At 35.9% G+C, this 13,627-nt stretch overlaps 1 protein-coding gene across 1 annotated transcript in view; it reads right to left on the bottom strand.

Annotated features, from left to right (window-relative positions):
- The window catches only part of LOC113229477 (delta-1-pyrroline-5-carboxylate synthase), a 39,310-nt gene extending 38,074 nt beyond the window's left edge, over nt 1–1,236 (bottom strand). The window contains exon 1 of the mRNA XM_026463075.1: nt 1,112–1,236. The gene's annotated coding sequence lies outside the window, so the exon portion shown is untranslated. The remainder of the gene's footprint in view (nt 1–1,111) is intronic.
- Between the last annotated feature and the right edge of the window lie 12,391 nt (nt 1,237–13,627).

The following is a 13,627-nucleotide window of genomic DNA, read 5'->3' as shown; positions in this document are numbered from 1 at the left end:
GACGGTGACGGTGACGGTGACGGTGACGGTGACGGTGACGGTGACGGAGACGGTGACGGTAACGGTGACAGTGACAGTGGCAGCGACGGCGCCAGTGACAGTGACGGCGACAGTGACAGTGACAGTGACGGTGATAGCGATAGTAATAGTGAGTGATAGTGATAGTGTTAGTGATAGTGATGGTGACGGCGACAGTGACAGTGACAGTGACAGTGATAGTTATAGTGACAGCGACAGTGACAGTAACAGCAACAGAAACAGTGACCGCGACAGCGACAGTGCCAGTGACAGTGACAGCGACAGTGACAGTGGGAGTGACAGTGACAGTGACGTTGATAGCGATAGTGATAGCAATAATAATAATAATAACGCACATACTCAGCACAGCCCCGCCCTAGGAAAACTTGTGCCTGTTTTGAAGGGTAAGGGTGTGAAATTACAGGCACGTGGGACTTGTCAACTTATGTCTCAGGGTGACATGCAGACAGTGAGACAGTGGCAGTTCCCCTCAGATCTTAGCGATTTAAAACTATGAGTGGCACTGCATGGTTATAGACAGGCGTGTCTCTTACCACCAAGTTCACGATTTGTTTTTCCCGACACTTGGTATCATAAAAAAGTGATTTAGTTACTTTAGGATCAGAGCAACATATGCGGTGTTGTCTTATATAAATTGATATTTATTTAGCTTCTATCATTATCACAAGTTATGTTATCTTCCACGATCTATGGCACGAGACTTTGACAATGTTGTGTACTCATCTCATTGCAGATCGTCCCGCGCGTCTGTAGCCATTGGCCTACGCGGCGACTGCGCGATTGTATAATAATAAAATCGCGCGGCAGAGGCAGAGGAATTTAAATGTTGTTGCTTAGTGAATAGAATTCAGATTCACCTTTAATGTACGTGAAAGCGTGATAACTGGGCGGTCGCCGCGCGAAAACTTTCGCGTCGTGTAACTGGGGACTTATGGTGAAGACTTTACATGGTGATGATAGCTTCCTTTAAATACATTCTATTGTATTTAGATTACGTTATAAGGAGACAAATTTATCCCTATTCTTATATGTTATTATCAATGAAGGTATTTTTAAACTTCTCAGGGCTCACCTGTTCAACAATAGATGCTAAGCGACCCAAAGCTAATCCATTACCATCTTCTCTGGTGATGACAGCGCTGCCAAGTTTCACTACAAGTCTTCTTGCGTATTTCAGCTGAGATCTGTCAGTGAACGTCTGCTGTTTCCGTTCAGCGCTCACCAGGTTGCGCTTCTCCGCATTAAAATTCTGTTAAGAAAACAATAAAATATCAGTGATGCACATTTATTTACCTTTAAATAGAGCTTAGAGTGGAGCGCGACTTATGAAAGCTCCGACATTATTAGCCTACGAACCCTAGGAAAAAATAAAGTAAGTACTTTTCTCCATGATTTTACTAACGGAACAGAGAGTTTACTTCAGTTCTCCGTCGGACTTCCGTCCGAAGCAATTACTGTGAAATTAAAGTCTGTTCCAATCCATTTCCAACAAAAAGTAAACAAAACTGTTTGGTAAAAATTCTAAAGCAATCACTCAATAAATCGAATAAGTAACACTTTCACGTATATTTCGGAGATTTCGACTTGGTATCTCATCACTTCTTCCAACAATATTTATTTGAATAGCATCGTAAAATTGTATTTGAAAATTGGTGGTCCAAAAGTGAGGTTATTTTTCATTAATTACTTGTCTATGGTTGCATAGTGCTATGCGAAAAAAACATTCGGTTCATTCAATTAAAGTTTTTTTAATCGATTAGTAAATCGAATATTTCAATCGCAATCGAACGAGTATCTAAGTTTAAGGATTTGAAGAAGGATTTAAAATTAACATTTCAGTAATTTTAAATACGCTTAATAGGTTATGTAGCGAAAACCGTTATTATGACTCAATTAAACAAATCGATTCATTCAATTAATTAATCTATTTGAAGTTGGTCTATGGTCGGGCCAGTGACATGTTTGTTTACATTTTGTTGAAAATGGATTGAAACGAAGTATAGTCTTAATTGTTGTGTAGTTCTCAATTGTTCCCAAGGGTTTAAGTCCTGATCATATGGGATATACTAATATTTTTAATGGATATTGTTGTTGTGCCTTGAAGAGCAACGACTTGATGTGTTATATAATATTACCATAAACTCTCTACAAACGTAGTAGCTTGTATGAGTGCACGCCTACCGCGCGCCGTGTACGGACACCTACATAATCTCGCGACGCTTACCATAACCTCTTAAAACAATATTACTTTAACCTTACATTGACTTTTTGCACCATGTCGCCCTTAAAGTAATCTTATTATAATGTTAAAACTATGTGGTTTTATATTACGCGACATTGACAATAAAGTAATATTGTTGTTATCGATTAACGACCCAAACAGGCGAGTTACACTACTCTTATAGTATGATATTACTCTAGACATTTACCAAGAATACGGCCATCACTGTTCTAAAGACGCATTGTTCTTCTAATTGCATGCTTTCATGTAATTTGTCCTGACTCTTGCAACGAAAGTGAGTAGGGAATCTGGTTCCGTAATAAAGATATCTCAAAAGTTAAATGTTTATGAACTCTTAAAAACAGTGTGGGAAACACTACCTCCTTTTCCGCTTTGACGCACATTTGTAGGTAAAAGATAAAAAGGCGCATAGAACGTCGACATTTCTTTGTACAAGTACGTCTTAAGTTTTAGTACTGCACTCATCAGCGCTAAAAGCTTTTGTAGAATGCGGTCAAAATAATAAAAAGTCGCCTTTTCATTATAAGACATCGCGGGAAAACTTTGCAGCTCCAAAGACGAGGTACTTTAATTTCGGTGCACGTAGGTACTCCATTTTCGAGAAGGTCGAAGTTTAAAAAAAACTGCCTTATTAGGTTTGAAAACAGATACTTTATGTTGACATTCACAAACTAAACAGACGGGTGCAAAAGTCCTTGTGCCGAAACCTGGTTTCTCAAAACTGAATAATGTGCAATCGCCACAATTATAATATCAGACAGACAGAATAGACTACTCTGCACGTTGTACTCTATACTTTTCACTCCTCGCTATCCAGAATACTTAAAATGTAAATTTCTATATCTCGGTGACTCTCACGCCCTTCCATTTCCAATTCACTTTCACTCACTGTACCTCTCTTTTATTCTGGCTTCATGTCTGAAATCCTTCACTCTCCAGTCGATACGTCTCTGAAATGCTCTCCCTGACTCCATCAGAAGGTCTCCCAGTCTTTCAAAAAGAATGTTCATGAGCGTCCTTTAAATTATTTGTCACAGTGATAACTATCATCATGTTCTGTTATTGTATGTATACGAATATATTAGGTTGTATGTATGAGTATGTTATACATACATATAAATATATTACTATAAGTTATTGTTAACGTTATATTTTGTTTAATCATAATTTAAATAATAATATATAATTTACTAATATAATAGTTTGCCGCGTTCGTGAATTTCGTTTTTCTTAAAGGTTGACTGGTAGAGAATGCTTTTAGCATTAAGTCCGCCTTTTGTACCATTATGTCTTGTGGTCAATAAAGTTTTATAAATAAATAAATATCAGTTACTTCACAACCCAAAAACACAAAGTGACGATGTTGTTAAGATCTTCCATCTATCGGTTCCATATTATCTTCTAATAATAAATTTATTTTTATTCATAGCTATAAGGAAATCGAACGTATCCATCAGCTCTAACTTTAACCTAGTATGAAACATAATTCATACTTTTCACATATAATTTATTTCCTTATGACTAAGTAGTTTTGATGTTTTTATTTTAATAGATTTATGTTTAAGGGAAATAAGGTAATTTATCTGGATCTTTGGGTCTCTGGAATGACGAGACCAAAGAATTAGTTATTTGGGTCAAAGGTTGTTAGAGCGATGCCACACGGGCGTTTCGTCGTCGCGCTATGATTTCAACGTACCTACTAGGTTACTTGCGCGCCGTTTCAACGCACCGTGTGGCATGTATAGTCTGTCTTTTTTGAAGACGGAGTAAAATGACAGTTCATTGCGCAAAAGTGTTGCCCGCTTGTGTAGTGATTGCAGTCGATAAATATTCTATCGACTATCGACTGAATATTGGTCACGCTTAATAAATAGCCGAATTTGGTTCATTCATCCAATTGCAGAGCACAAGTTCATTTGAATTGTCAATTTTTGTCAATTCATACATACGTACATTGTATTTAGAACTTGGTTTATGAAAACTACAAAGTGGAGACATATTTTAAAGACTTTGATTTTAAATCTATATTCTTGTTAAAATGTATGTGAATAAGAATTGATCTCTACTTTTATTCATATACATTTTAACAAAAATCGATACTAGAAGGCCAATTGTCAAAATAAGAACAAAAAAGGCAATTAATTAAACGCAATTAGTAATCATTAGAACGTCGTAACATTCACAATTCAGTTATTTTTGGCAAAATTTTATATTCTTTCACAATCTATCGATAACAACTACATTACTATTTAAAATTTTATGAAAACTGGCAACCATACAAATGTCATTTTACTCCGTCTTCAAAAAATACTGACTATAGTTCTTATTTATATGTATAAGAACTATAAGAACTATAGTAATATATATATATATATATAATAAGAACTATAGTCTGAGTTCATCGTAACCACGCAACGTCGTCGTCGCAACGCCAATGCAACGCATCCTGTGTCTTCGCTCTTCCTTGGAACTCATTCAAATCATGTAACGTATATGGTTTGGCGAAAGTTTATTAATTCATAGATTGATACCAAAATACTACTTAGGTTCTTATTTTATGCAACATAACATTATACGGAAAATACTGGACTGTATTCGCACTTTCCATCAGGCGCGGTGCAGTCATTTTGCCGAGTCACAATAAAATAAAAAAAAAATATGCTTAATGTAGGACAAAAGAAAACAAAAAATAGAAATTTCCGTTTGAATAACATCATTCGAGTTCATTTCAGCTTCCGGTTTAGAAATACGACAATATCTTTCCGTGAATGGCGCAGAAAGGGACTAAGACATTACGTATCGGAAATTACAGCACCGTGTCAATGTATGTAGGGGAGGAGCCCGGGAGAGTTGATCCCTTTTCATTCTAACAAGCAATACTGACTATATTTACAACCCATAGTAGCTATTTACTAAAAAGCATTAGTAAATTACTACTCTATTTTCCAGTGTTAAAGTCTTATGAAACGAGTAACGCGCCTCCACCATTTGTAAGGGTCGTAGCTGTGGGTTAGCGTAGCGAGAGGCACATTTCAATAAGAAACGAGGAAAATAATCATAAATAAAACTTTACTACGTGTATTCAAATCGAAGCTTTTTCTAGAACCACCAAGATATTCTTTTTTTACAATCCTATTTTTTTAAATATAATTCTAAAAGTCTATACGGTACGCTTTTAAAAAATACTCCTTTATTAGAGTGGTAGAAGAAAAAGATCTTTTAAAAAGATTCTCCCTAAAGTAATTTTATTACCGCCGTTGGCCGTAAATGTTAAGAGAGTTAAGCATATAGTTTACCAGTCGTTTCCTGTATTTTATGTACACGAAAAACACTTGTAATTATTAAATTCAATTGAATTTTAAATGTTTACATAAAATGTAAAAACAAACAAGACAGTTACAAAATTAATTTAGTCTATATTTGTAATATTATGTAAGGTTCATTGTTATTTAGAACATTAAAACTTAATACGTTGTAATGTTGTTTCATTGTGTAGAAATTTTCCTTTTTTTTTTGTTCAGTGTCGTGAATTTTACTTCTATGTACTGCTTTTTTGTAATCAATACCTATAATGAGAGTGAGGGATAGCTAGAAAGCGATTCAGTCTAAATACATAAGTACAAGAACCTCATGAAACAAAATTAATATTGTGTGAACGCACAAATTAAATTTCTGTTAGGTTCCGTACAGATCAGGCGAATGCGCCGCAAATGCGCCTCATTGCGAAAGGCTCGCGAGCTGCACACGTGCATTACATTGTGCGATCTATTCGCGCGTCAGATATATTAACATGTATTAATTGCAGATATAAGTTACCCCAACTTATATCTGTTATATGTATTAGCGTGCGAAAGAGTAATAAGTCTACTTTTGCGTACTGAAGCAACCGAGGAATTTTAGTGGTACGGATTGTAACGTAAATAAAACTTACGATACTTTTACAAAAAATTTTTTTTAGTAAATACATAGGGCGCACTATAAGTTTCCGGAACTGGCCATTTCCATAAACAATATTTAAAAAGTAATTAGAACATTTGAAAATGGAACTCTTTGGCTGTAGAATACAGTCTGTTTCATCTGACTGTCACTTGTTTTTACATTGTGGCGTCATTTTAGAAATTGGTTGTCTATATCACCATGGATTTAACTCGTGAAAATTTTCGTAGTATGATTTTGTATGGCTTTTAAGTGTGATTTAACAGCTCAGTGGAGCTTCGCTCGGCTTCAAACTGCTTTTGGCGATGAAGCACCATGCAAGACGACAATTTATAGCTGGTTTGCAGAATTCAAACGCGGTTGTGTGAATCTCAATGACGAATTTCGTAATTATCGCCCGTCCACTGCTGTGAACAACAAAAACATCGATGCTGTGCGCCGTATGATCAAAACAGACAGGCATGTCACATATTATGAGATTTGGGCTAAAGCTGTGGCTCGGTGGATCCCACACAATTTGGCTGAGGATCGAAAAACGGATCGTGTCACTTGGTGCAATGCCATGCTTACCAGATTCAACGAAGGGGCATCAAATTTGGTGTCAGACGTAGCAACAGGTGACGAAACATGGATTTGTAGTTACAATCCCAAAACAAAGCATCAATCGAGCGTATGGATCTTTCGAGATGAGTCGAAACCAACTAAATTAGCGCGCGTGGAAAGTGCCTCTAAGCGGATGATTGCTTCTTTTTCTAATCAAATTGGACACGTGGCTACTGTTGCTTTGGAGATTTGTTACACCGTGAATGGTGATTGGTATATGACCATTTGTTTGCCGGAAGTTAATGACAAACTCCGTAAAAATAACCGTAAACGCCGTATCATCTTGCACCACGATAATGCCAGTTCTCACACGGCCAGATAGACAAATGAATTTTTGAAGGTGAACAACGTTGACCTTATGAGCCATATAGTATAATCCCGACCTTTTGTTAACCCGGGGGAATCTGCTTACAGATACCCCGGCCCCGCGGGCGCCGAGCCGGGGTTATGTGGGACTGGGCTGAACCCTGAAGGAGAGCAGTCCGACCGCACTAAACCCCCGGAGTGTTCCTCCTCTCCGCTGTAGGTGGGGGTACGGGTACGCTGTTGCACTCGTCCGCGCCCCCACCAGCGACTGGCCGCGCCCTGCGCAGCCCCTCCCCGAGAAGGGAGACACATCGGTCCCCCGACTCCGAATGTGAGGCTCGCCAAACACCAGACGAGCCTTCCATCCCGGGTCCCTTTATGCTGGCACCTTGTGACTTTTATTTATTTCCAAAAATTAAGAACCAGTTACGTAGCCAACGATTTTCATCACCTGAAGAGGCTGTCGAAGAGTATGAAAAATATGTTTCAGGGATTGTCACGGAGAAGTGGCATAAATGTTTTCAAAATTGGTTCATTCGTATGAAAAAGTGCATTAATGCTAACGGAGAATATTTTGAGAAACAATAAATTCATATCTGATCATTTGTAGTATTTTTTAACCAACTTCAAAAAAGGAGGAGGTTCTCAATTCGACTGTATGTTTTTTTTGTACGTATGTTACGCGATAACTCCGGTATTTATGAACCGATTTTCATGATTCTTTTTTGTTGGAAAGAAGGAACCTCCATAGTGGCCCCATTTCATTTTGAAGAAAATCATCCACCTCTAAGGATGGCTGAACACGCATGAATATTCACTTTAATAAATAGCGCCAAAATTTTACTTAAGGAGCAATTATTTTAATGGTTGGTTTTGCTATTCTCCAATTTAAGGCGTTTTTCTCTCTCAATATACTTTGAGTAGTGAGAACCGATTTTTATTATCTCCTGTGTCAAGTCCTGTGTAGTGGCGAACTAGGGGATATTTCAATAAAACTTGGCAAATAGATGTAATTCCACGTACTTTTGAGGTTGGTTTTTTTAGTACTCTGTACTGAGATTATCTTCTTATCGAGTGCTTAGGTTTTCGCGATTGTTACACATAGGAAATGAAACTATTTTGCCGGATTTAAATCGCGTATATTTGTTTTTTCAAACGACGTTTCGGGCCCTTTGCAGGTCAACCGTGACCATGGGACCTGTACTTTGAAAAAACAAATACACACGATTTAAATCCGGAAAAATAGTTTAATTTTCTATATTTTTTTCTTATATTACATTTTTATTATAGTACGCCCCACGTATTAGCTACAAAAGAAATTTTTCGGGATTTATTTTGTGTCATTTGTAGTACATTGTATTTAGTGTCTGCTAGATTACTCCAGACAGGGGCGGCATAAGTTAGACAGGGCTGGATAAGGGTAGTATAAATACGCAATTTAATGTGAGGGCTTAATTTGGAATTATTGATAATGCAAAGATCGAACATAAAGAAAGGTCCTTCGATCTAACGGGACTGAAACCTGCGATTGTAATGCCAATCTAGGGCAACCGCGCTACCAACTGAGTGTATTTTAGTCACGTATCACTTGAAAACTTAAATGTCTTCATCATGTTTTACGTGTATTTTTTTCCAGTAAAAATCTATTGTTCAATTACATTTCGTATTCCGTTTTGTTGTTATAGCGCCAGTCTCTCGTAAAGACGAAACAAGCGGAGGCGAGTTGAGTACAGCAGTTATTATAAATAACGAGATCTCACGATGATGTCTATACGAGGATGGTTTGATTTGGTTGAGAAGAAAAAAAGTACATTTTTTTTAAATTACCTATGGTATATTTTTCTACATAATCTCCTTTTAACTCTATACACCGTAACCAGGGATATTCCAACTATAAAGGCATCATTTTTTCTTAGTCAAACTGAAAAATAAAGCCCTGTTTTAGCGGTCACTTCCTCATTTGATGCAAATCCGTAAAAAAATCAGATAAAAAAGTGAATTTGGGCCAAATCTGATAAATACAGGGTAATAGGTCCTATCATAATTTGTCAAATTTTGATCCGGTTGCAAATGAGAAACGGAATACTCGAAATTCCGTTTTCTCCATCTTGAAAAAATATATCCACTTCACGTAACTTTTTTTTTATTTTAGCACTAATTTTAAAAAAGTAACATTCCTGGAATTCTAAATTAAGAAATAAAAATATATATTATAGTATATTTTTGGTGATGGTTTGTGACTATAGTTGCGCTTGTGTTATTTATTTCATTAATTTTATTCGGAGAAGGGTGGGATAATTAACTGCATGAAAAATACTCAACACAAGCGCAGCTATCTTGCACGATTTAATCTTCACTGGGTTCGCGGAGTAGCAAATTAATTTACTTCCATATTTTTTGTAGCTTACCATCAAGCGGACGACTTGTTCGTCCCATCGTTTAATACTATAAATAAAAAGTACTTCGAGTAGCTAACTGCACTATACTAATTTTCATAGTTTTATTGGTTCTTCATACAAACTTTCATCTTCTATTTCACCTCCTCTAAGATTTATTTTTGTGACAAAAAGTAGCCTATGTCCTTCTCCTAGGTCCCATCTATCTCTATACTAAAATTCATCAAAATTGGTTCAGCTGTTTAGGCGGAACAGCCAGCATTACTTTCGCATTTGTAATAATAGTTTGGATGTGTAGTTACCAGGAAGTCTACTCTCGTCATTCATTCGAAATCCGTCTTAAACAATTACTGTCAAATAATCATCTCTCATACAGAGTATTAAAAAACCGACCTCAAAAGTACGTGGAATTACGTCTATTTGCTAAGTTTTATTGAAATATCCCCCAGTTCGCCACTATACAGGACTTGACACAGGAGATAATAAAAATCGGTTCTCACTACTCAAAGTATATTGAGAGAGTAAAACGCCTTGAATTGGATAATAGCAAAGCCAACCATCAAAATAATTGCTCCTTAAGTCAAATTTAGGCACTATTTATAAAAATGAATGTTTTTGCGTGATCAGCCACCCTTAGAGGTGGATGATTTTCTTTAAAATGAGATGGGACCACTATGGAGGTACCCTCTTTCCAACAAAAAAAGAATCATGAAAATCGGTTTACAAACGGAGCTATCGCGTAACATACATACAAAAAAAAACATACAGCCGAATTGAGAACCTCTCCTTTCTTTCAAGTCGGTTAAAAAGACGCATTTTGCGAATCAGGCTTCGTACATTGTCTTTTGATTAGGTAGAGTTTTACTTATTTCACAATGTCTGACGGAGAGCGGGAACAGATCCTCAGGTCCTCAATTACTTATAACTAATATTAGTTTCTAAGTCATGTCAAGTAAATTTCATTAGCTGTAATAGTTAATTCAAAGTTCATCACAACTAAATTCCTACGTGGTCTCCCATTAGACTGGTTTTCAACGAATTAAGGCGATGACTAGGTTAAATAAAAACCGTTACGGGCTCGGGATTTTTTATTTATGCGACGGGTCTCATACCTAAGCATCAAGCTTCTATTATTTGTTATTTTTAAGTAACTTAATATAATATTTATAGTGCTAGTTTATATTAGCAAATAAGTTGTGGTGGAAGTGAATTTTTTTGTTATCTATTTATTTAACAAAACAAATATGGAAGTAAAATTTAAAAAACCTCTGATTCGTAAATTAACAACTCGTAGAAATCAATTTAAGGCGATTCACCAGAGAAGAAGCGGGAAATTTTGTTTTGCTAGATCAAAATTGTTTAGGTTTAGGTTTGGTTTAGATTTAATATTACAAAAAATATACGATATACCCAAGGATATTGTCTTAAGAATGTGCTTATTCGTTACACGATAAGATGTACTTTATCAGATCACATAAAATCCTGAAAACAGGCTATTCTACTTATATAATGAAAGTGTAAAATAAATTATTTAAGAATAATAAATATCCATCTTTGTACATAATTTTTATATGGAAATATTTTTCTTTAAGCACTACAGCGAACCTGCTCAATTTTGAATTGCAACTGAAGCCTTTTTAGTTCTTAAATTCACACCTATCCCAAAATTGTTTTCGTCATTTATCCATCAGTCGCCATAGGGCACTTGGCGATGTCGGACCTATGTCAAATTTTCTCCGCATGTTCGTATTTTATTCGTATTAATTTACAGCTCGAGGATTGCGGGACGCGAGGGGCTCATCTCCTAAAATCAAAGCTCGCAATGAAATGCATCTGAACAGATTCAATAAACGCAATTAAAAACCATCCCGAAATTAAAAAGAATCGCTTCGATATCAGTCTATTTGTTTGGAAGCTACGATGCGACTTACACAGACAAAGGCTTCAAATTCGTAACGCCTTTTTCCGTCGGAAGTAAAAACTAATTTCAATTAAAATTTTTTGTACCCGCTAAACATTGGTTTTCGATCAATACGCTGTTAATCTCTGCAAAGGCTATGGAACCAACCCTTTTGGTTTTGTGTCTCTCTAACTATTTTCATTAGTTAAATGCTATATAAACTTGGGTAAAGGCCCACAAGTCATTGCAAAGACTAATTAATCTACTTATGTCTATCTCTTGTCTTTTTAAAGCTTCTCAAAGCTCTTTCTACATCGAGGCTTAAAAAGATAGGTTACAACTCTACGCTCCATTGATATTTATCCTCTCTACCACATGCGTTCCCCTGTTTATAGCAGGAAACGGAAATCAAATATCCTACAATTATTCCTATTTCTGCTTCAATACTAAAAAGTCCCAATGTCCCAACAAAACATACCCAAACAACACATATAAAACCATCATGTAACACATAAAATTTAATTCTATCCAAACCGCTGAATTAATTTGGAAATAACATTATCGTTTGTGAGGAGCTTTAAAGTGCGTAAACAAACAACATTTGGTTAGATACGCTCCGTTTATTAGTAGATTAAACAAAACACTGTTTTATGCGAAGCTATTAAAGTCTGCAATTACTAAATGGATTCTACGACACATAAATTAAATTTATTACAAATGAAACTATTCTTTAGGATCTAAATCACGTATATTTGTTTTCTTTTTTCAAACTTCGTGACCTTAAGACTTGTACTAAATACAACGGAAACGTTGGCTTGTTTGAAAAAAAAACAGAAATCTACGCGATTTAGAACCAAAAAAATAGTTTCATTTCCAATATGTAACAATGCGACAACTTATATAAGACATAGAAACCATCTAGAAAACAACGACTGGCAAGAGCTCGAATGTTGGTTTGTACACAATTTAGATCCGAAAACAGAATGTCGCTTCCAATTTTGTTTCATGTTATCATAGTTAGGGAGCTTGTACACTAATCTCCTTTGAAACAAGTGAAAGTAGATTAGACGAAAATACATGTTTCACATATAAACATTTAAAAATATATATTTTTACTAAATAAGTAATAAACGGCTTTATTTGACATGCAAAACACATAAATGACAAACATTACAAATAACTAGCAGCAGTAGAGCTTCTTGTGAAAGAGTTCGTCCAGGGAAGTACTGCTGCCGTGTCTATTTCTGTCGCCCAACAGTAATGTGATTACTGTGTTACGGGTTTGAAGGGTAAATGTGCTAGTGAAATTACAGGCACATGGGACTTGTCAACTTGTCTCAGTGTGACGGGCGCAATGGCAGTGCTCCTCAGATCTTTGTTATTTTAAGCACTGAGTGCCACTGCAACTGTTATTGACAGGCATGCCGCTTACCATCAGACGCACGACTTCTTTGTTCCGTCACTTGGTATTTTAAAAAAATTACAAAAAAGAAAAATTGTAAAAAAAGATTCAACATAAAATTAAAAAGCAATCCAAACGGGTCTGTATGTTGCACAGTCGCGACCTTTGTTATTATGTTCATTAAATAACTTACTGATAGAAGTTTCTAACTGCTGTTTTGAGTCTAACATTGCTAAGGAGCTCCATAGAATCAGTCTTACACTGTGTAATGTTCAGCAAGAAACATGAATTAACTGTTTGTCTGAAATGAAACAAATGAATCTTTTCACAATGGTGTACGTAAGCTAAATTTACGATACACACATACTTCTACCCGTCCCCTTTTAAATTCAGCCAACCAATTGAAAACTGTAGCTCATAAACAAGCAGAGTCGCCAAAAGTTATGCCTAAAAGTTGAAAACATTCTTGCGGTTTTAAACTTTTTTGTAGTCATAACGAATCATATCATGAAAATCAGGTCGAGTGAGCTCCATTGTTACGAACAAATTCCCGCCAGAATATTATCGAAAAAAGAAATTAAAAAATAAATTTAACGGAACAATTTAGGTGTTCCATTTTCAAATTTATTAGCAAATAACCTGTCTTTACGACGATGTATAACTTGCCAGTATCAAACAGATGAGTACCTAAAGAGTATTTAAGTTCTTTTCACAGACTGAGACACATGTGACGTAAACCATGAATCTATACGATAATGCCTTAATATATTCTGCATATACCTATGGTGTCAATTTAATTATCC

This window comes from Hyposmocoma kahamanoa, unplaced genomic scaffold (genome assembly GCF_003589595.1).
Source record: "Hyposmocoma kahamanoa isolate Upper Pololo Valley unplaced genomic scaffold, ASM358959v1 62, whole genome shotgun sequence".
Classification (NCBI taxonomy): Eukaryota; Metazoa; Arthropoda; class Insecta; order Lepidoptera; family Cosmopterigidae; genus Hyposmocoma; species Hyposmocoma kahamanoa.
Note: the sequence above shows the minus strand (reverse complement) of the source record. Positions and strands in the feature narration are given on the sequence as shown.